The sequence below is a fragment of the Perognathus longimembris genome, chromosome 14 (genome assembly GCF_023159225.1).
Source record: "Perognathus longimembris pacificus isolate PPM17 chromosome 14, ASM2315922v1, whole genome shotgun sequence".
NCBI lineage: Eukaryota > Metazoa > Chordata > Mammalia > Rodentia > Heteromyidae > Perognathus > Perognathus longimembris.
The window spans coordinates 13,132,912-13,155,439 of NC_063174.1; the positions used below are offsets into that span (position 1 = coordinate 13,132,912).

General features: G+C 41.4%; 1 pseudogene; it reads right to left on the reverse strand.

Annotated features, from left to right (window-relative positions):
- Positions 1–22,266, reverse strand: LOC125362987 (annotated as a pseudogene).
- Between the last annotated feature and the right edge of the window lie 262 nt (positions 22,267–22,528).

Genomic DNA, 22,528 nt, shown 5'->3' on the forward strand with positions numbered 1-22,528 from the left:
TCTTATAATCACAAATTACATTTGCCTTCAAATTGTTTGAGGTTTGAATGTTAAACACTGGTACTTGTTTTTAGGTTGTGTTTCTCAAATTTAAACATTGAGCCATGTTAACTCCTGTCTACTTACCCGCTCTTCACGCCCTTCAGCAAGGATCACCACAATCCTGCCTTGACGTTCATGGCCAGTTCTCCACATTCGTTGTATAAGGCGAATCGGGCTCTTTTGGGCATCAAAACATATTATAAGTCCAACTTCTCCAATGTCTGAACCTCCTTCACCAACACAGGTAGAGACTAATGCGTTGTTACCATCATCACAAGATCGCTCACTACCTGAAATAAAAACAATTTAACACTACTAGGTCTAATAAAAGAACTGCAGATCAAAGTATTTTTCTCAACTCACGTGAAAATGGAAAAATCAGATTAAAAATCAGCATTATAGATGCCACAGAATAGGAAAAAGGGTCACAAAGTGGCATGTTATGCCAAAAGAGACTAATGTAGGATAGAAAGAGCAAGGTTGTGATGTCAGAAGGCTTTGTCAACAATAGAAGTTTCTCAGGGAGAAAGCCATGATTTTATTTTTAATAGCACCGCAAGGAACATAAAGGCAGGTGAATGGCCTATAGCAATTACTCCTATTACTCATTTCTTAGATTTAAATGTTACTTGCACGTACAATACTTTTCTATTATTCATTTTGTGAGTAGGTGCATGTACTGACGGTACTGGGGCCTGAACTCAGGGCCTGAGTGCTATCCCTTAGCTTTATCACTGAAACCTGGCACTCTACCACTTGAGCCACTGCTTCACTTCTGGCTTTGCTGGATAATTGTAAATAAGAGTCTCATGGACTTTTCTGCGCACGCGGGTTTTGAACCTTGAGCCGTAGTTCTCATCTACCCGCTAGGTAGAATTATATGCATGAGCCCCCAACACACAGCTCTTTCACCATTATCAGTAGAATTTTATAATTTTATTTTTTGGTTTTTATTCTCCTCTGTTGCTATTTTTTATTTTTGTGCCTTTTTTTTTGGTTTTTGTTTTGCCATTCCTGGGCCCTGAAATCAGGGTCTGAGTACTGTCTCTGGCTTCTTTTTGCTCAAGGCTAGCACTCTGCCTCTTGAGCCACAGCGCCACTTCTGGTGCTGGGGAATCAAAACCAGGGCTTCATGTATATGAGGCAAGCTCTATTGCCGCTAAGGCATATTCCCAGCCCTTTGTGTGCCTTTTGTCTTGTATGTACGTGTATCTATTGTGGGGAGGGGAAGGCAAAGCACAGAAATGGTGGGACAAAGGGTGAACGAATACAGCAGTGACACTCACTAGACATAATATGTTGCAAATGAACCACACAATTGGTAAGGTGGGAGGTCAGGAGGGAAAAAATTGGGAGAAAATGAGGGGCGAGGTCAAGCTGTTCAGAAAGAAACATATTCATTACCTAACTTATGCAACTGTCAGTCTATCACCTTTACAATAAAAGGTTTTTAATTAAAGAATTCAAATCATAGGGACATTCCAATCTTTCTCTCTGAGCAGTTTGTAAAACCACAGCAGCTTAAGAATGAGTTAACGAAAAAGTCAACCAGGCATCAAAACCTCCTTAAGCCTTCCAAACATCATTCAGAATAGCTATTAGCCTCCATTTTGTTCAACATACATCAACATAAGCTACAGACTTTTGTGTGACACGTGCAAGACATGGTGGTAATTAAAGGAGATAATATAACATCAAAGCTTGAACTCACTGATGATGATAGCTTCTATATACAAGAGCAATACTATGGGGCAGGTGGCAGAAGCTGAAATTAAATACATGGCATGGCTACTAACACCCAAGGACCCTGGGAGGTAGACTGCATTTTATTAAAAGAATTCAAGATCCAAGAGGTTAAGCTACTTGCCTTACCTCTCATTAAGAAATGCCACTATGTAAATTAGATTTTCAAAAACCTACTATACTAATCCTGAAGCAAATTCTGTTTTGAAAAGCACCTGACAGAAGTCAACTAATAATGGAATTAAATAAGCCTCCCCGACCCTAAGGCAATGAATCTAGACTGGTCCTAGGGAGGGATTTAACAAATTTGTGCAGGAGGGGCGGGGGCAGCTTAAAAATGGTTGCCATTCTCACCCCACCAGATATGACCCACTTGGCTTACTGAGACTGTATTCCGTTTGCCAGCAGCTGGTGGCTCACATCTGTAATCCTAGCTACTCAGGAGGCTGAGATCTGAGGATTGCAGTTTGAAGGAAGCCAGGTCAGGAAAATCTGTGAGACTTTGATCTCCAACTAAATCACAGAAAAAGTCAAAAGTGGCATCGTTGCTCAAGTGGTAGAGTGCTAATCTTAAGCAAAACAAGCTCAGGGACAGTGCCCAGGCTCAGAGTTCAAGCCTCAGGACAGGCAAAACAAACAAACAAATCAATGGTATTCCTTCACTATCATTTACACACACATACCATAAAAGGAGGAATAATACATACAGCTTATATTTATGTTTCATGTTTAGTCCAATTACTTTCCATCTGTACAGTAATTGTCATTACAGGACTAATGCAACAAAACTAATATTTTAAAGCAAAGATAAAGGGAAAATATGTGCCAATGTTGAAAAAAATTTCATTTACTTCAGTAGTAGAGTCTGAACTCAGGGCTTTATATTTGCTAGTCTGGTGCTCTACCATTTGGGCCATACCTCCAGCTCTGTTTTATTCCCTGGAAATTTTTGAGATATAGGGTCTTGAGAACTTTCTATTGGAGTTAGCCTCAAACTTTTATGTTCCTGCTCTCTGTCTGCCAAACAGCCAGGATTATAGGGATAAGCCAATCCCACCGAAAAAATATTATTCTTTTATAGCTAACATATTTCTAAAGAGAGAAAGGAAGCTGTTATTTATGTACCTCCTATTGGCAGTGATCTGTCATTGAATATTCACTTCCATGAATTTTACCCCTAAATTCAAGACTTACATATTCAATTACTTCTTCAATGTTTCCACTTCATTTTGTTTTTTTTTTTGGGGTCAGTCCTGGGGCTTGGACTCAGGGCCTGAGCACTGACTCTCCCTGGCTTCTTCTTGCTCAAAGCTAGCACTCTGCCACTTGAGCCACAGTGCCACTTCTGGCCATTTTCTGTATATGTGGTGCTGGGGAATTGAACCCAGGGCCTCGTGTATCCGAGACAGGCACTCTTGCCACTAGGCCATATTCCCAGCCCCTCCACTTCATTTTTAATGACGCTACTCAAAGTGTGGTCCAAGAATCTGGATCAGTCCAAAAGCTGTTTATTACTGAGTGATAAAAGAAAAGTTCAACGCCGGGCATTGTGGGCTCATGCCTATAATCCTAGCTACTCAGAAGGCTGAGATCTGAGGGTCCACACTTCAAAGCCAGCTCAGGCAGGAAAGTCTGTCAGACTCTTATCTCCAATTAATCACCAGAAAATTGGAAGTGGTGCGGTGGCTCAAGTGGTAGAGCTCTAGCCTTGAGCTGAAGAGCTCAGGGATAGCAAGCACCCAGTCTCTGAGTTCAAGTTCCAGGACTGAGAAGAAGAAAAAAAGTTTGCAAACTGAAAGCTAAGGTTTAAAAATTTGATTGAGTAAACTGATTAACCCTAATATATATATATATATATATATTTATTTTTATTTTTATTTTTTTTTTGGCCAGTCCTGGGGCTTGGACTCAGGGCCTGAGCAATATCCCTGGCTTCTTTTTCCTCAAGGCTAGCACTCTGCCACTTGAGTCACAGCACCACTTCTGGCCATTTTCTATATATGTGGCGCTGGGGAATCGAACCCAGGGCCTCATGTACACTGGGCAAGCACTCTTGCCACTAGGCCATATTCCCAGCCCCCTAATAATAATTGTTAAAGTGTCATCATTGAGTAAAAATGTAGTCTCATAAAGGACTTTATCTGGCCATTCAAAACGTACTTTGTCATTTTTTTTCACATTTGTTATAAAATTTTATTTCGGTAGCCAAGTGACTAGTGATTACAAAAAAGGTTAAATGTTAATTGGTTTTATTTCTGTTTCAGCATCTACAAAATTACCTCCAACTGCTCCTTCTTGGTAAAACCTTTCATGCTTTTCCCTGAAGCATGGCCAACAAACGTCATCACTCTAATAATTGGCTGATGCTTTCAAAGCATTTCTGCAATTTCCTGAACACTGTCTCGAAATGAAGAAAACAATCATAACTCTTGTGTCATCATATTTCTTTTCAGAGGTGTTTGTAGCTGTGGAACAGAAAATACTTTAGTTACAACTTTTCAAAAGTCTTTACAGAAGAACTAGTTTAAAACACTACCCTGAAGCCATATATTAATATTAAGTAATCATTTTTAATATATACGTAAGAAGTTTTAACGTCTTTTTCTACTGCATTACACAATAATTTTAACAATCTTGACTCCATTTCTCATAGGCTATCATAAAGTTGTAGTCAGGCACAGGTGGCTCACACCTGTAATCCGAGCTTCTCAGCGGAGGCTCACATCTGAGGAGCATGGTTCAAAGCCTATCTGGGCAGAAAAGTCGATCAGACTCCAATTTACCACCAGAAAACCATAAGTGGAGCTGTGGCTCAAAGTGGTGGAGCACTAGCCTCGAAGAAAAGAACTCGGGGACAGCACCCAGCTTCTGAGTTCAAACCCTATAACCCATAAAATGAAATATAAAGTTCCAAAGAAGACCATTAAGTGTCTGAGTCATTTTGAGTAGCACCGAACACAGGACATGACTGACTCTCCCCTTTAACTTTCTGGACAGACAGAAAAACACACTGCAGAGCTACCACTAGTTTCCTACAACTTTCCCTCCTGTTCACTAAAGGCCCTCTTAACCTGGCCACACATGCTCAACTTCACAAAAGATAACTGCAGAATACCCTCTAGTCAATTCTAAAGCCGCTGCCAATGCTTATTCTTGGTAACCAGCAGAATGCACGAAGATGAACATGAATTTTATGATCAAGCAACATATTTTCTAAGTGATATGTCTTATCTAAAATATACTATTATCCCTACTACTTCATGTTAATAAAAAACATTGAAAATAAGGTAATAATCTAAAACATGAAATAAAATGGACTGGCAACTAAATGAAATAGAAAATGGAAGTATGAATGGGATAATAAAGGCCAGGTAGTTACACAGATATTTTTGTGATTGTTTGCCTTGGCTTTCAAGCTTGGTATGGAACTTCAAATGAAATTTTTTTTTCTTCCTTGTGTCTGTGGTTTTTTTCTTTGTTTTTGTACTGCTCCTGGAGCTTAAACTCAGGGCCTAGGTTCTGTCCCTGAGCTTCTTTTTGTTCAAGGCTATTATTGCTATACCACTTGAACCACAGTGCCACTTCTGGCTTTTTCTGAGTAGTTTATTAGATAAAGTCTAGAGTCTCATCGATTGGTTTTGAAGCAGGATCCTCAGACCCCAGCCTCCTAAGTAGCTAGGATTACAAGTGTGAGCCACCAGCTGCCAGCCTATATGTTCTTCTTTTTTGAGGTAGGGTCTCACTATGTAGCTCAGCCTATCCTCAAACTCTTAACTCCTTCTGCCTCAACCTCTTGTATGCTGAGATTGCACATTTGTACAGTCAGGTTGACAATGCCTTTACCTTCCTTATTCATCATATACAAATGCCAGTAAGCAAACACTGTATATACTAATTAATTAATTAATTTCATTTTCACACTAATCCATTTTATTAAGAACTGGCTCAGACTATTCCACGGGAATCCATACAGTGATAGTTCACAATACAAAAGAAGCAAAAAGTAAGAGCTGAGAGAAGCAACTATAGCAAATAAACTTATTCTAAACATACTTGCTCTGAATCATTGTAGCATGAAGTTTCTGCGTGTGATCAATACCTGACAACCTGCTACTCTCACTGCAAATCCAGTCTCTAACCTCCTAGCGCCAGCCTCTCTACTCTCATTTCACTGAGGCTCTATCAAAGGCATCAATGACTTCCACACTGCCATATTAAAGGAAAACTTGGTAGTTCTTGTGACAGTTCTCTTAAGCGTTCCAGAGTCTACTCTTTCCTACTGCTACTGCTGTTTCTTCCCTACTTCTCCCATACACTTCTCCATTTCCTTCTCAAACTCCTTGGTGACGGCTTTGCTTTAAACTCTGTAGACGTTAATCTTCAGGACACCCTTCTAGACCCTCTTTGGTCTCCAAACTATCAATCTGGTGAACATCACACTGAATATCAAAAAAGCCAAGCAAGAGAATGATCCTGAATTCAAGTCTTAGTAACAGCACCAAATAAGTAATTGAGCCCTACACAGGAAGTGACACTGTAGCTCTAAGCAGTACAGTGCTAGCAGTGCCCAGGCCAAGAGTTGAAGCCCCACAACTGAGGGGGGGAAAAAAAAGCCCTACACCATCTGGCCTTCATTACTGCTCATCTGCACACCTCTTACCCTCACTCATCCTAATCTAGTCCACTGATCTTTAATAAAACTAACCAAACTAACAAATAGGGTCCTTGGACCATGCTATTCTTTCTGCCTACAATAATTTGCCTCCCTCACTTCCACCAGGTATCAGCTAAAACATTTCACACACAGGCTTCTCTAACCACTCTCTACACATGAAACTTTCTCCCGATGTGCGATAACTTGCTACTACTTTATTATAGATGGTTTTACTCTCACTCTTACTGGCCCCAAACTAACTTTTCCCTTATTATCTTATTCTAAGCATTCCTACTGCTCATACTTTCCAAAATTTATTCAAATTTTAACATTAATTTTTTAGAACAACTAAAATTCCTCTTCCTCCTTTTTTTTTTGTCATTCCTGGGCCTTGAACAGAAGTGGCGTGGTGGCTCAAGTGGCAGAGTGCTAGCCTTGAGCAAAAAGAAGCCAGGGACAGTGCTCAGGCCCTGAGTCCAAAACCAGGACTGGCCAAAAAAAAAAGAAAAAAAATTAAGAAAAGGTTCTACAAATAAGTAAACTTAAAACAAATTAGTTAGTAAAAAGAAATTCAACTCTAAAATTGAATGCAGATTTTTGCAATTTAAAAATAAAAAACATCTGGTTTTCCCAATTCAAGTCATATGTATTGTTTTCTACCAATTACTCAAAAACATCTCATTGCTTTTAAAAATAATGCATCTGGGGCTAGGGTTGTGGCTTAGTGTTAAAGTACTTGTCTCACATACATGAAGCCCCAGGTTTGATACCTGAGCACCACATATACAGAAAAAGTCAGAAGTGCTGCTGTGGCTCAAGTGGTAGAGTGCTAGCCTTGAGCACAAAGAAGCCAGGACAGTGCTCAGGCCCTGAGTCCAGGCTTCAGGACTGGCAAAATAATAACCCAAATCATAACAATAAAGCATCTTAGATGACTGTTTTATGTATCTTCAACAAAAACATTTTCATCCTTTCTTTACATAATTTCATACCACTTACCTTTTGTTCCATGCGTAATTCCAGAAAAGAAAAAATATGATGATCTCATTCCCATATGCTGCAGTAATTCATAACCATGATATAAACTAATACAAATGGCATACTCGCCGTCAATTATGCCTTGATGACGTCCCTGAAAAAAATCAATAATAAGTTGGGCTGGGGATATGGCCTAGTGGCAAGAGTGCTTGCCCCTTACACATGAGGCCCTGGGTTCAATTCCCCAGCACCACACATATAGAAAATGGCCAGAAGTGGCACTGTGACTCAAGTGGCAGAGTGCTAGCCTTGAGCAAAAAGAACAGTGCTCAGGCCCTGAGTCCAAGACCCAGGACTGGCCAAAAAAAAAACCCAAAACAATCAGCACATGTTAAATTCAACCAAAGAAACATGAAAATACAAGCACTATACCCATGCTCTCAGGCTAATGTGCCCATATGATAACCAAGTTTTGTTTTTTCCAGTCCTTACAGCCACAAGCACTGTCCCTGGCTTCTTTTTGCTCAAGGCTAGGTAGCACTCTACCACCTGAGCTCACAGCTCCACCTCTGCCTTTTTCTATACATGTGGTACTGAGGAATCAAACCCCGGGCTTCATGTATGCTAGGTAAGTACTCCACCACTAGGCCATATTCCCAGCCCCTGGTAACAAAGATTTAAAAGAAGAATACTTAGAATGTATTTCAATTATTTTCCTATAGCTTCCATTTTTAGTGGCATTTCTCAGTGAATCATTCTAAATTCTTCCCTGACAGTGTTGAATAGTTTTCTATAGCACCCTAACTATCTGAAACAGTAAACTTGCCTCTTTATCAAATACACTCACCAATAAAATCAAATTCAACAAGTTTAGATTTACTGAAAATTTTAGTGAACTTTTAACTTTAGGAAGAAATTTAAACATGTTTATTCATGTTTTAGATAACATAGTGAAATAGACTCCTTTAGAGGTTTGTTTGGCATGGCAGGACTGCATTTTCTGGTGTAAAATAAAAGTGACTCCTATGTAGTCACAAATATTCATTAATTATTCTCTCTGGCCTCTTCAAAATCTTTTATCTCTAGCTAGGTGCTCTTACCCTTTTGCTCCTTGCTACTTGGGAGTCTGCCTCAAGAATACTTCTCACCAGCCATCCTAGCAACTAAAAGCCTAGGCTGATCAAGCATGTGTCTAGGAAGGAAGCAAGATGCTTTCTCAAGACCTAACCAGCAAAATCCAGAGCCCAAGAAAGCAAAGACCTTAATTCAGATCCCAGGAACTGCTAAATAAAAGCTATGTTCCATGGAGTTACACTTCTAGACTTGGGTGTCTTTTTATATAGTGAGCTTTTCTTCTAACCTTGGGCCCAGCTTGACAGATATTTTCATACACCTACTTCTCTCCAATGAACATTAAGTATTACAAGTTTTTTGTGATGCTTCTTCCTTTCTGGTATTACAAGTAAGCCTAAATATTCTGGGATTCAAATTTAGCTACAATTTGCTCTTTCATGGGTCAGTGATACGCTTCAATAACTCATTTTATGTTTTAGCCTTCCTATCATAAACATTTATACTTACCACAATATTTGGAGATGGGTTTTTCCTAAATTGATCTCTGGCCAGAATTATCTGGTACTTGGTTAGATTGGGGATATCTCTTCTCATCAAAACATTGCTCAGAATCAGAGAACTTGCAAATGTTTCCAAACTCTGCAAATGTAAAAAAAAATATTGCAAGTTTAAAGACCTTTTTTCAAACATATTAATTTTTGCCACAAGTTAAAGTAATTAATATATTTAATAAAGTTTGTTTTGAAATGAAGTTTTGGGCTAACACAGCATAGATAATAAAATTGAAGCATCGTTGACATCTAAACCTGGATAGTATCTAAACATAGGCCTCACAAGCTAGGGCTCACACCTGTAATCCAAGCAACTCAGGATCTGAGCATCACAGTTCAAAACCAGCCTGGACAGCAAAGATTAAACTCTTTTTTTTGCCAGTCCTGGGGCTTTGACTGAGGGCCTGAGCACTGTCCCTGGCTTCTTTTTGCTCAAGGCTAGCACTCTGCCACTTGAGCCCCAGCGCCACTTCTGGCTTTTGTCTGTGTATGTGGTGCTGAGGAATCGAACCCAGGGCTTCATGCATGCTAGGCAAGCACTTTACCACTAAGCCACATTTCCAGCCCCAAGATTAAACTCTTTTTTTTTTTTTTTTTTTTGGCCAGTCCTGGGCCTTGGACTCAGGGCCTGAGCACTGTCCCTGGCTTCTTCCCGCTCAAGGCTAGCACTCTGCCACTTGAGCCACAGCGCCGCTTCTGGCCGTTTTCTGTATATGTGGTGCTGGGGAATCGAACCTAGGGCCTCGTGTATCCGAGGCAGGCACTCTTGCCACTAGGCTATATCCCCAGCCCCCAAGATTAAACTCTTATTTCCAATGATCTACTCAGAGAAAGCCAGAAGTCTTGCTGTGGCTCAAAAAGTAGAATGCTAGCTAGCCAAACAAAACAAGCTTATAGACAGTGCCCAGGCAAGTTTTCGCCCCAGGATTGGCAGAAAGAAAAAGAAGAAGGGTTAGGAATGTAGCTTAGTGGTAGAGTGCTTGCCTAGCATGCATCAAACTCTGAGTTTCATTCCTCAGCACTACATAAACAGAAGAAACCACAAGTGGTGCTGGGGCCTCAGTGGTAGAGTGCTAGCGTTTAGCAAAAGAAGCTTAGGGACCATGCCCAGGCCTCGAGTTCAAGCCCCTGGACTGGCAAGATAGAAAAGAAGAAAATTATTATTCTTTTTTTGAAATATTGATTTATTTCATTTCATCACTCCTCAACCTACAAACATTATAATCTAAGACCATGAAAGGAGTGCAGTGGTATTTTTCATTGCTGCATCTTCCACCTCTAGAACAAATAATAGCACATAGGTTCCAAGTAAATGTTTGCAGATGGTTGAATAAATTGAAATGTCTTCAGCATATTTAATTGCATTCACTAGTTCTTCAAACCAGGATTGCACATCTATCACATATTAAATGTAGCTCTGAAATACTGGGAATCTTATGACTAAGACAAATGACGCTGGCTGCTCTCATAGTTTACAATCCAAGCAACGAAACCAAAGGATCAAGAAATGGATAGAAAAAACCAAGGCGTAAGATATCACAAGAAACGTACACACTGCCCTACTATGTAACTGTACCCTTTTTTGCACAACACCTTGTCAAAAAAATTTGTGTTCAATTAATAAATAAATTAAAATAAAAAAAATCACAGGGAGAGGCCAGAGCAGGATATATTTCCACATGACCTGGATAAAGGGATTTGCTCTTGTGCACTGGGTGAGCAGGATCACAGAAATGTTGAACTTATGTTTGTAGCAGGACACAGTTCTCAAGAATTTTAGCCATTCCCTGGAATAGGCATATACAATTGGTTGAGATGAACATGTAGTAAGTAGAATGGGGTGTGTGCAACCTATTCAAACAGGCCAAAGTGATGAAGTGAATTTTGCTGGAAATACAAGAGCTTATTTTAAAAAAAAAAAGAAAGAAATGGATAGAGACAGAGATTGTAGCTCATAGCAAGTGCAGGGTCCTATGTCTGATCCCTGATTCTAGGACAAAAAAAAAGACTAAAAGAAGGTAACAGATAAGTTTTGTTTCCTTGGTTTTGTTGTTGAAAGTGTTTTCATTTTTATTCAATGTAGCCCAAATTAGCCTTAAACTTGTAATCCCCCCGCCTCATCCTCCCGAGTTCTAAGATTACAGGCATAGCCACATAACCAGTTGAAAATAGGTAATTTTGATAAATACAATTTTTATTAATACAATTAAGAATCTAGAACTCCATTGAATGTATGTATGTGTGTCTATATACATGTATATACACACACACATATATGTATATATATCACATTTTCTTGAGTGGGTCAAGAGAATGTGGTATATGTACACCATGGAATTTTATGCTTCCACCATAAAGAAGAACATTGCCCCATTTGTAAGGAAATAGACCTGAAGCAAGCCAGACCTGAAGAAATATAGGCTATATGGTTTCCCTCATTTGTAATCGATAGAATGTATCTATAAATCTACAAATAAACCTAATGGATAGTAAAAGACAAAAACATTACACTTGGACATGATAGATTAAACAGGACTCTAAACATTCACACAGTGAGAACAAAGGAGGATATTCTTAGGAGAGGATCATAAGGGCTCAAGCGCTGTGTGCATATGAACACATAAAATGATGCTAGTCCAAATGAATTCCAAGAAATGGAAATAACAAGTTTTTTCATCATATTGTTTGTGGTGGGTTTTCCCCCCTCTTTTCTTCTAGTTTTCCCTTTACTCGCTGTTTTTTATTTCTGTATCCTTTGTCATGTATACAAGTTTATCTCATTTGGGGAGGGGAAGGGAAGCTTAGGAACAGTAGGACCAATTGTGCACTAATTCAGCAGTGATACTCAACAGTCACTATGTTGGAAATGAACTATACAACTTGGCGGGGAGGCGTTCAGGATGGGAAGAACTGGGAGAAAATGAGGGAGGGTGTGACACTGTTCAAAAAGAAATGCACTGTCTTAAGTAACTGTAACTCCTCTGTACATCACCTTAGAATAAAAAAAGAATCTAAAAGAGAGTAAAGTTACGTAGCTTTGAGGCTATGTATGTTAACATGAACGATGAGTTGAGTCTATGATGTTATGTTCTGACGGAGCAAGCATTCCAGAAAGAAAATAGTAAACCAACAGGAATAATGTTAATGGTAAATGAAGGAAGAAAGAGACCTCTACATGAACAGCTGCTAGAGTGACAAATAATTGTTTATCTTAGTACATTTCTTACCTCTCTTCCAGCTTTCCTGAATATATTGTCTTTTAAAAAAAGCACTCTAGGGCTGGGGATATAGCCTAGTGGCAAGAGTGCCTGCCTTGGATACACGAGGCCCTAGGTTCGATTCCCCAGCACCACATATACAGAAAACGGCCAGAAGCGGCGCTGTGGCTCAAGTGGCAGAGTGCTAGCCTTGAGCGGGAAGAAGCCAGGGACGGTGCTCGGGCCCTGAGTCCAAGGCCCAGGACTGGCCAAAAAAAAAAAAAAAAAAAGCCCAGAAGTGGCACTGTGGTTCAAGTGGCAGAGGGCTAGCCTTGAGCAAAAAGCCAGGGACAGTGCTCAGGCCCTGAGTCCAAGGCCCAGGACTGGCAAAAAAAAAAAAAAAAGAATGTAGTTCAGTAGTTAGGGGACTGATCTAATAAGAAAGACCCTGCCAACAAAGGAGGGGGGGCAGGAGGGAGGACTGGAGGGAAGAATGAAGAAAAGAAGAGAGAATGGCCAGAATATGCTATATCTTCAATAAATAATACTTAGGAAAAAAACAATGCTAAGATTTTTTTATTTAATTCCATTGTCAAGGTGATGTGCAGAGGAGCTACAGTTACGTATGGTAAGGCAGTGAGTGCATTTCTGGTAAACTAGTTACCTCCTCCATTTTCTTCTACCTCCATTCCTTCCCAATGTCCCCCCTCCCCAAGTTATACAGATAGTTTATAACATATTATCTGTTTCTTTTCTTTTTTTCTTCTTCTTTTTTTTTTCCTTTGGCCAGTCCTGTGGCAAGAACTGAGGGCCGGGGCACTGTCCCTGGCTTCTTTTTGCTCAAGGCTAGCACTGTACCACTTGAGCCACAGCGCCACTTTCAGCTTTTTCTGGTTAGGTGGTGCTGAGGAATCAAACTCAGAGCCTGAGGCATGCTAAGCAAGCACTCTACTATTAAGCCAAATTGCCAGCCCCAACATAATGTCTTGTAAGTATCACTGATGCATTGGTTTGTCCTTTGTCCTTTGTAATGGAGATTTAACAACAAAAAGAAACCACAGGGCTGGGAATATGGCCTACTGGTAAAGGGCTAGCCTCATATACATGAAGCCCTGGGTTCGATTCCTCAGCAACACAGAATTTACAAAAAGCCAGAAGTGGCGCTGTGGCTCAAGTGGCAGAGTGCTAGCCTTGAGCAAAAAGGAAGCCAGGGAGAGTGCTCAGGTTCTGAGTTCAAGGCCCAGGACTGGCAAAAATAAATAAACTAATTAATTAATTAATCGATTGAAGAAAGAAAGAAAATGACAATCGTGTTAAGAAAGAAAGAAAGAAAGAAAGAAAGAAAAAGTGTCCCCACAAAATTTCAAAGTAGCTGCCCACTGGAAAGAAATCTACACTAGTTTTACAAAGGTCCCTTCCCTCCTCTCCCCTTCTTTTCCTTCCTCCCTTCCTTGGAGTTACTGGCACCTGAAATAACGGCCTCAAGTTCTCCCTCTTTCACTCAGGTTGGTGCTCTACCACTTAAGCCACACCTCCACTCTGGGTTTTTTTGCTGGTTGATGGAGGATAAGAAGCTCATGGACTTTTCTTCCTGGGATGGCCTTGAACCACAATCATCAGATATCAGTCTCCTGAATAGCTAGGATTTCAGGTGAGGGCTGCCAGCTAAGATTAAACTTCTTGAAAGGCTGAAATGATAATGAAATACCAAAAATAAAAAAGTTACATTAACAGTATGGCTCGAATGGTAGAAAGCTTGCCTAGCAAATGGAAGGACCTGAACAGAAATTCCAATATCACCAAAAAAAAAATAATAATAATGCAACTGGGAATATGGCCTAGTGTAAAGTGCTTGCCTTGTATACATGAAGCCCTGGGTACGATTCCTCAGCACCACATATAAAGAAAAAGCTGGAAGTGGTGCAGTGGCTCAAGTGGTAGAGTGCTAGCCTTGAGCAAAAAGAAGCCAGGGACAGTGCTCAGGCCCTGAGTTGAAGGCCCATGACTGGCAAAAAAACAAAGCGGGGGCTGGGGATATGGCCTAGTGGTAAGAGTGCTTGCCTCCTATACATGAAGCCCTGGGTTCAATTCCCCAGCACCACATACACAGAAAATGGGCAGAGGTGGCGCTGTGACTCAAGTGGCACAGTGCTAGCCTTGAGCAAAAAGAAGCCAGGGACAGTGCTCAGGCCCTGAGTCCAAGCCCCTGGACTGGCAAAAAAAAAAAAAAAAAAAAGGAACAAAAAAGAAAGAAAAAGGAAAAAAAAATGTATGGAAGTACTGTAGGAAAACTGGTCTACCCTCGTTAATGTCTAGAGAATTAGATTGCTCGCAGCTTTGTAAAAGGTTATCTGGGCTCATAATTCTATTTGTTTGATTACTCCTTTTTCTTCTACGTGATCATCTTCCTTAACCATGTGGCTAACATGGGAATCATCAAAATCCGTAGGTCGTTCAGAGAGCCAGCCCACTTTTGAGAAAGAAGAACATATTCATGTCTCAATGGAAGAAGTGGCAAAGAAATCTCTCATCATCTTTAATCCATCCCTAAACTCATAATTTCAAAGAACTCTTCAATATATGGATTCTATAAAGTACTGTATGTTCTTTTTTCTAGATTCTGCCAGTGAATTTATGCAAACCTAGAACTAGGAGAAAAATGGCTTACCTGGATGTATGTCTTCTGGATGGCTGCCAGTTCATTCCCAAGGGGAACAACAAACTTCACAACTCGTCTTCCATGAGAATATGGCAAAATATCTGGAGAATCTTCAGAACAAAGTTCTATCTAACCAATTAGTAGGTTACTAATAACCTGCTGCACAGCCTACACAAAATCCATAAAATGTGAGAATAAATTATTTAACATGTTGATTTAACTACATCCAGAAATAAAACAGTAAGAGCCTCAGGCCAGTATAGGACAGATAGCAAGAGTCTGTCTCAAAAACAAACCAACCCCCCAAAAAAAACCCCAAACCCCCAACCCCCCCAAAAAAAACCCACAGGAAGAGGGAAATTGGAAGAAAAATGATGGAGCAGGCAAAAATGTTCCACAAGAAATGTACTGATTACCTAACTTATGTAACTGTAACTGTAACCCTGCCATACATCACTTTTTAATTTAAAAATTTTAAATTTAAAAAAATATTACACACTCCACATACCCTATGAGAACAGGAGAAAAATAATTTTGAAACATTTTTTTTCTACCCATAACATTTCTCTAATAAGAACATTAGAGCATTTCTTTTTTCTTTTTTCTTTTCTTTTTTTTTTTTTTTGCCAGTCCTGGGCCTTGGACTCAGGGGCTGAGCACTGTCCCTGGCTTCCTTTTGCTCAAGGCTAGCACTCTGCCACTTGAGCCACAGCGCCACTTCTGTCCATTTTCTGTATATGTGGTGCTGGGGAATTGAACCCAGGGCCTTATGTATACGAGGCAAGCTCTCATGCCACTAGGCCATATCCCCAGCCCCTCTAACAAATTTCTTAAATATATTTCCGGCACTTTTCAAATGTAATCTTACAGAGATAGGCAAACATATTTTTGAGTAGGGCTGAAAATCTTTGGGGGGGGGGGCTGGAATTTTTCCCAAGTGGAAAGAGTACACACGTGGCATTCTAACAACCCTGGTTCCAGTACCAAGAAATAAAATATGTGCATTTTGAATATTCTCCAATATAGGGAACAAGAGCTCTTGAAAAAATGGTTGATTCTGGGCTGGGAATATAGCCTAGTGGCAAGAGTGCTCGACTCGTTTACATGTAGCTCTGGGTTCAATTCCCCAGCACCACATATACAGAAAATGGCCAGAAGTGGCGCTGTGGCTCAAGTGGCAGAGTGCTAGCCTTGAGCAAAGAGAAGCCAGGGACAGTGCTCAGGCCCTGAGTCCAAGGCCCAGGACTGGCAAAAAAATGAAAATAAATAATGGTTGATTCTATATCTAGGAGAAGAAAAATATCAAATAAGCATAAATTATCCCGTGATGTAAGTAAAATTTTAAATGTTTTAAAGGGAAATAAAGAAGCGTATGTATCTAAAGGACATAGAAATTGTGTTGAAGAAGCTCTGCAATGGCCAACGCTATCCCAGTCTGAGCAACAAAACTGAATATGGACTGTAGCCCATAGAAAACAATCAATATATATTAGTTCATAAAGATATAAAGAAGTGAATTCACAAATAACAGCTCTTTGTTACAAAAGAATGTCAGTTAAGCGTAGAAGGTGAACTTGTGGGATACCCCAATAATCTGAAAACCTAGTACAGTACTCGAAAGGCAGAGACTGGAGACCTTGAGTTCCAGGCTAGTCTAGAACTCACTAAGCAATTTGTTGAAAGGAAGGAAAGGAAAGAAGGAGGGTAAGAGGAAGGGTGAGTAAGAGAAAAGGGATGGAGGAGGGGTAGTAATAGTGATTTTAAAGAAAACACAGAAGTAATCGTTGGCAGCTAGATCACAATTAGATGCTAAAATAGAGCACGAATATAGTGCAAACTATCTCCCCCACTAGGTACTTATTCATTATAGAGGGAGAAACCCAAAAGACGTCATCTTAGATTAGGAGCACCAGAAGTAGGTCACCGTGTAGCCCTGACAGGATGTGCTGAGCATAGCTATGTACAGCGTCCCTTCTGGTCTGCAAAATACCAGACAAACCAAACTGAGTGACATTCTACAAAATGCTGTTCCAAAACATGCAGCTTATGAGAGACAAGACTAAGGAATTGTCGCAGATTGGAAGGGAATAAGGAGATAAGACCAGTAAGTTAAGTTCAAGATTTTAGATTGCGCAATGGGGAAAAAGAGGCATTGATGGGCAAGCAGAATTCAAATTATAGTTGGTATATTAGCTACTAGCATTCTTACTATGGTTGTATTAATGTCAGCATTAGCAGAAATTAAGTGAAAGACAAAGATTTAAACATTTACAAATTTTTCCATAAGTCTAAAATTATTTCCAAGTTAAACTAAAAAGAACTATACATAGCAATTACTAAAAAGTAGTCATAGCCCGGCCCTGCTGGCTCAGACCTGTAATCCTAGCTACTCAGGAAGATGAGATCTGAGGATCATAGTTTGAAGCCAGCGTTGGCTTCGTGAGACCTTTATCTCCAATAAACTACTCAGAAAAAGCCAGAAGTGGTGTGACGGCTCAAGTGATTGAACTAGTCTTGAGACAAAGAAACTCAGGGACAGAACCCAGGCCCAGAGCTCAACTTGCAGGACCAGCAAAATAATAAAAACAAAAAGCAGGGGCTGCAAATGGGGCTTAGTGGTAGAGTGCTTCCTTGCCTAGCATGCATGAAGCCCTGGGTTTGATTCCTCAGCACCACATAAAGAGAAAAAGCCAGGAGTGGTGCTGTGGCTCAAGAGGTAGAGTGCTACTAGCATTGAGCAAAAACAAACCAGGGACAGTGCTCAGGCCCTGAGTTCAAGCCCTCATACTGACAAAAAATAAAATAAATTAAAAAATAGCCCTAGTACATTAATTGGTATTTTTAAATAAATAGCTTTAAGGGAGAGAGCAAGGGAAGGAGTAACTTTGTCCAAAAAGAAATGTACTCTTTACCTGATTTATGGAACTGTAACCCCTTTGTCCATCACCAGTATATTAACAATTAAAAAATTAGAAAAAATAGCAGCAACAACAAAATAACACTGAAGCCATAAAACTACTGATCCAAAGAGTAGCTAAGTTCAGCAGGTAAGTGGGATGTTGAGGTTGGAAGATCTTTTAGAGCACAGAAGTTCAAGAAGTGTAAGACCCGACTGGGCAACATGGCCAAGCCCCACATCAACAAACAAATAGCAAATCAAATAAAAACAGGAAAAAAAAAAAGCCTCCTGCAGGACTGGGATGTAGCTCAGTGGCAAAGCGCTTGCTTAGCAAGTGCAACCAACATCCTGGATTCCATCCCCACTAAGAAGAAAAACAATACTGCTTAACAACAACAACAATATACATATATATATATATATTATATATATTAAAAAAAAAAGTAAAGGCAGACGCAAGTGGCTCACACCTGTAATCCTAGCAACTCAGGAGGCTGAGATCTGAGGATGTGAACTTCAAAGCCAACCCGTGCAGTTGCCCATGAGACTCTTACCTCCAGTTAACCACTAGAAAACCATTAGTGGGGACTGGGAATGTGGCCTAGTGGCAAGAGTGCTTACCTCATATTCATGAAGCCCAGGGTTCGATTCCTCAGCACCACATCTACAGAAACGGCCAGAAGTGGTGCTGTGGCTCAAGTCGGAGAGGACAAACCTTGAGAGCAAGAGTTCATGGACAGCGTCCAGACTCAGAGTTCAAGCTCCACAACTGACAAAAAAACAAAATGCAAAAAAAACCTACTTCACCCACAAAAGAAAATTAAGGCACGTTGTATAAACTACCTCCAACAGAATTCCTGATAATAACAGAAATCATAACCATAGGCTAGACCCCCAAGTCTCAGGATAGTCATCAGTTGCTATAGCAGTTGTATAACCAAATACTACCAACATGCCCCCTAAGTAAATTAAAAATACTATTAACCCAATATAAGAACTTCCGCTTAAAACCAATAGACCACACCCAACAGCCCCACCAATAGAACTCAAACATTTTCACAAGTGAGTGTTCCAAAACAGAAAACTGGGCGTCATGCTACTCTTCCAATCTCACATTCGCTATCACGCTCCCTTTTCCACTCTAATCTCTTAAGCCTTAAGTATCATCCTAATCACATTGTTTCTTTTACTTCCTTCCCTTCCTCTCCTAGCAGTACTGGACATTCAACTCAAGGCCTGTTTCCAGGCCTTGCATTTGCAAGGCTTACTTCTTGAGCCACAACCCCAGCCTCCAGCTAAATACTTCTTTTTTGTTGTTGGTTGTTGTTGGTTGTGGGGCTGGACCTCAGGGCCTGGGGGCTGTGCCAGAGCTTTTTCCACTTAAGGCTGGCATTCTACCACTTTGAGCCACAGTACCACTGCCAGTTTTCTGGTGGTTAACTGGAGATAAGAGCCTCAAGGACCTTCCTGCCTGGGCTGCCTTCAAACCGTGATCCTGAGATCTCAGACCCCTGAGTAGCTAGGATTACAGGTGTTAGTCACTGGTGCTGGCTCCAGCTAAATATTTCTAATGAGTCTTTGCAGGTCATATTCCCTATAGCCTACACCGTCCATTCAAACTACTAAGAATAAAATGCATGCTTCATGTTCTGTTCCTTAAGTAGGACAGGTAGGGCCAGTGTCCTTATCATAACAGATAAATAGAAACCATTTCTATTTAGTGGCGAGAAGTAAATGACCTCTATAAGTACATCCCATTGCTCCCACACCTGTACTTGGTATCTACATAGAAAGGAAAGGCAGTATCAGGCAGGTACATATTTCGTCCTTATGATATTGACATTTAAAATTACCTGACCTGGCTGCCATGGAATAGTCCTATATGTCTACTTACAGTCCTTGAATTATTATCTTAGCTTCCAAACTCTACCAATATCCTACTTTACATCACTGTGCCATCCATGATGCACACCTGACATCTGTTAAGTTTTTTTAAAAAAGGAAAAGGAAAGAAAATAGGGAGGAAGGGATAGGGAGAGGGAGGGAGAGCAAAGACACTGATTAACATAACCAAGACAGGGGCTGGGAATATGGCCTAGTGGTAGAGTGCTTGCCTTGTATGCATGAAGCCCTGGGTTTAATTCCTCAGCAGCACATATATAGAAAAAGCCAGAAGTAGCACTGTGGTTCAAGTGGCAGAGCGCAAGCCTTAAGCAAAAAGAAGCCAGGGATGATGCTCAGGCCCTGAGTTCAAGGCCCAGGACTGGCAAAACAAAACAAAATTTTTAAAAAAGTGAGCAAGAGTATTTCCTATGACCACCTATTATGGGATAATAAACAACCATCAAAAACTTCCATCACGGGCTGGGGATATAGCCTAGTGGCAAGAGTGCCTGCCTCGGATACACGAGGCCCTAGGTTCGATTCCCCAGCACCACATACACAGAAAACGGCCAGAAGCGGCGCTGTGGCTCAAGTGGCAGAGTGCTAGCCTTGAGCGGGAAGAAGCCAGGGACAGTGCTCAGGCCCTGAGTCCAAGGCCCAGGACTGGCCAAAAAAAAAAAAAAAAAAAAAACTTCCATCACTAATAATGATCCTCTGCAAAATACATCTTAACAATATACACTACAGAATACACCACACAAAATTCTTACCTGGCAATAAGCATAGTTTCCAAGAGCCTTATGAGCTTCGTCAACAACTACACACTTGACATCAGCAGCAGGACAAGCTCCTCTAGTAAGGTCATTTACCATGACCTGAGGTGTAAGAAACAGAACTCTCTTGCTGGACCATATTTCCTTCCTGGTGACAGCTTGAGTAGAACCTGCAAATTAAAGTGACAGTCTACCTCTAAACTTCACACTGAAGCTGGAGATGTGGCTCAAGTGGTAGAATGAATCTGAATCTGCAATTCAGCCAATAAATAAACTTCATATTGTTTATCTACAAAGTCATATAATCTGGACAACTTTATGAATGGTTTGGTACATTGGTTAAGTGAAGAACAATTTTCACAATGCACTGGAATGATATTTTCATTATTTTTTGTTACTGATTGATTAGTGGACCTGATGTTGGAACTGAAGGCTTTATGCACTTGCTAAGGCAGAGGCTCTCCTGATTTTGAAGACATGGGACTCACTTTGCCCAGGGAAAGCCTGGATAACTATCTTCCTATTGATGTTCCCATTAAGTTCGGATGCCAGTTGGATAACCTCAGGCCCAGCCTCTTCTAGTTAGAGACTTGTCAACTTTTTTGTTTGTTTGTTTGTTTTTTGGCCTGGGATGGCCTGGAACCTTCATCCTCCCCATTGCAGCCTCGAGGTAGCTGGGAGCACAGGCAGGGGCTACTCATGCCAGGCCTATTAGGCCACACATTAAAGCGCTGATGTTGCCCAAATGTCAAAGCTGCCTCTAACCAAAGGCCGCAAGTAGGTTATATTTACATAATTCCTGCAGAAGTGCACACGAATTGAAGAGAAGCAAAAATATACAACAGAGAAGTTTTTCTTGAGATGAATACCACAATTATCTAGAGATTATACACTCTTCATTGCTTCCAAATATTGACAAGCTATACAAAGGTAATCTCTGAAAGCTAAATAAAGTAATCAGTACTAGACTTGCTACAAAACCTGCCATGGGAGAGAATGGGATATGTGTATGTTTGCATGCGAACTACTGTACATGGTGCAGGAGTTCCAGTAGTTCTATTTCCACCAGAATACGTCCACATCCCCTTGGGAACCCGGCTCTTCATCCATTCCTACTAACATACCTGTCAGTTCGGCCATGTGGGGTTGCGGAATACCCATCACCTGGTAGCAAGCCTCGATCTGTTGTGTCACCAAAGGCTTGGTGGGCGCCATGAAAACCACCTTGCCAGAAGGGAACCAGCGGTAGAAATTGTACATGACCACTGCGGCAATGAAGGTCTTCCCCAGCCCGGTAGGCAGGCAGACGAGCGGGTTACAGAACAGGGCGGTCCGGGAGATGCGCAGCTGGTAGTCTCGGACCGGACAATTGGTGGGATAAATCCACAGGGCGCCCGAGGAGGTGCAGAAGCCGCCATTCTCTCCCCTCAGCCGCTGCTCGGCCTCGAACGCCGCCACCAGCAACACCTCGTCATCGGACTCGGGCTGGGCCTCCTCGACCGCGGCGGACAACCGACGGCGCCCGGGAGCTGCGGACGCCGGGGTCCCGAGGCCGCTCCCTCGGGAGGCTGCAACCCGGGGCCCCGGAGGATCGGGAAAGGCTGGAGCCCCACGTCTGGAAAAGCGTTCGCTGCCGTCCGCTCATCGCGCAGAGGACGACCAGAAACTCCGCTCAGCCTCCCGCAGCCACGGCAGCGGAACCGCCACAGCTGCGGCCCCGGTAGGCTTCATTCGCACCAAAGTGTGCAAGCAGAAGGCGAGGGCGCGGCGGGCTCGGCTCCCATCCGAAATTGCCTCCAGCCAGCCTCGGGCTGCGATTGGGGATCCGGTCGTTTCCCGGAAGTCTTTGCGCGAGCTCCCGCAGGCGCATGCGCGCTGTGAGAGTGTGTGCCGCGTTACTCTAAACCTCGTCCGGTTCCCATTCGCTGTTTCTTTAGCCTAAAAAAAGTCCCAATCTAGATCTGAGTTCCGCTTGCAAGCCTTGGGAGCCTCGACGACACTGCTACGGTGTTAATCACTTACAATGATTGAATAAATAACTAGGTAAAAAGCCGTGAGACCCGGGGGACGATAT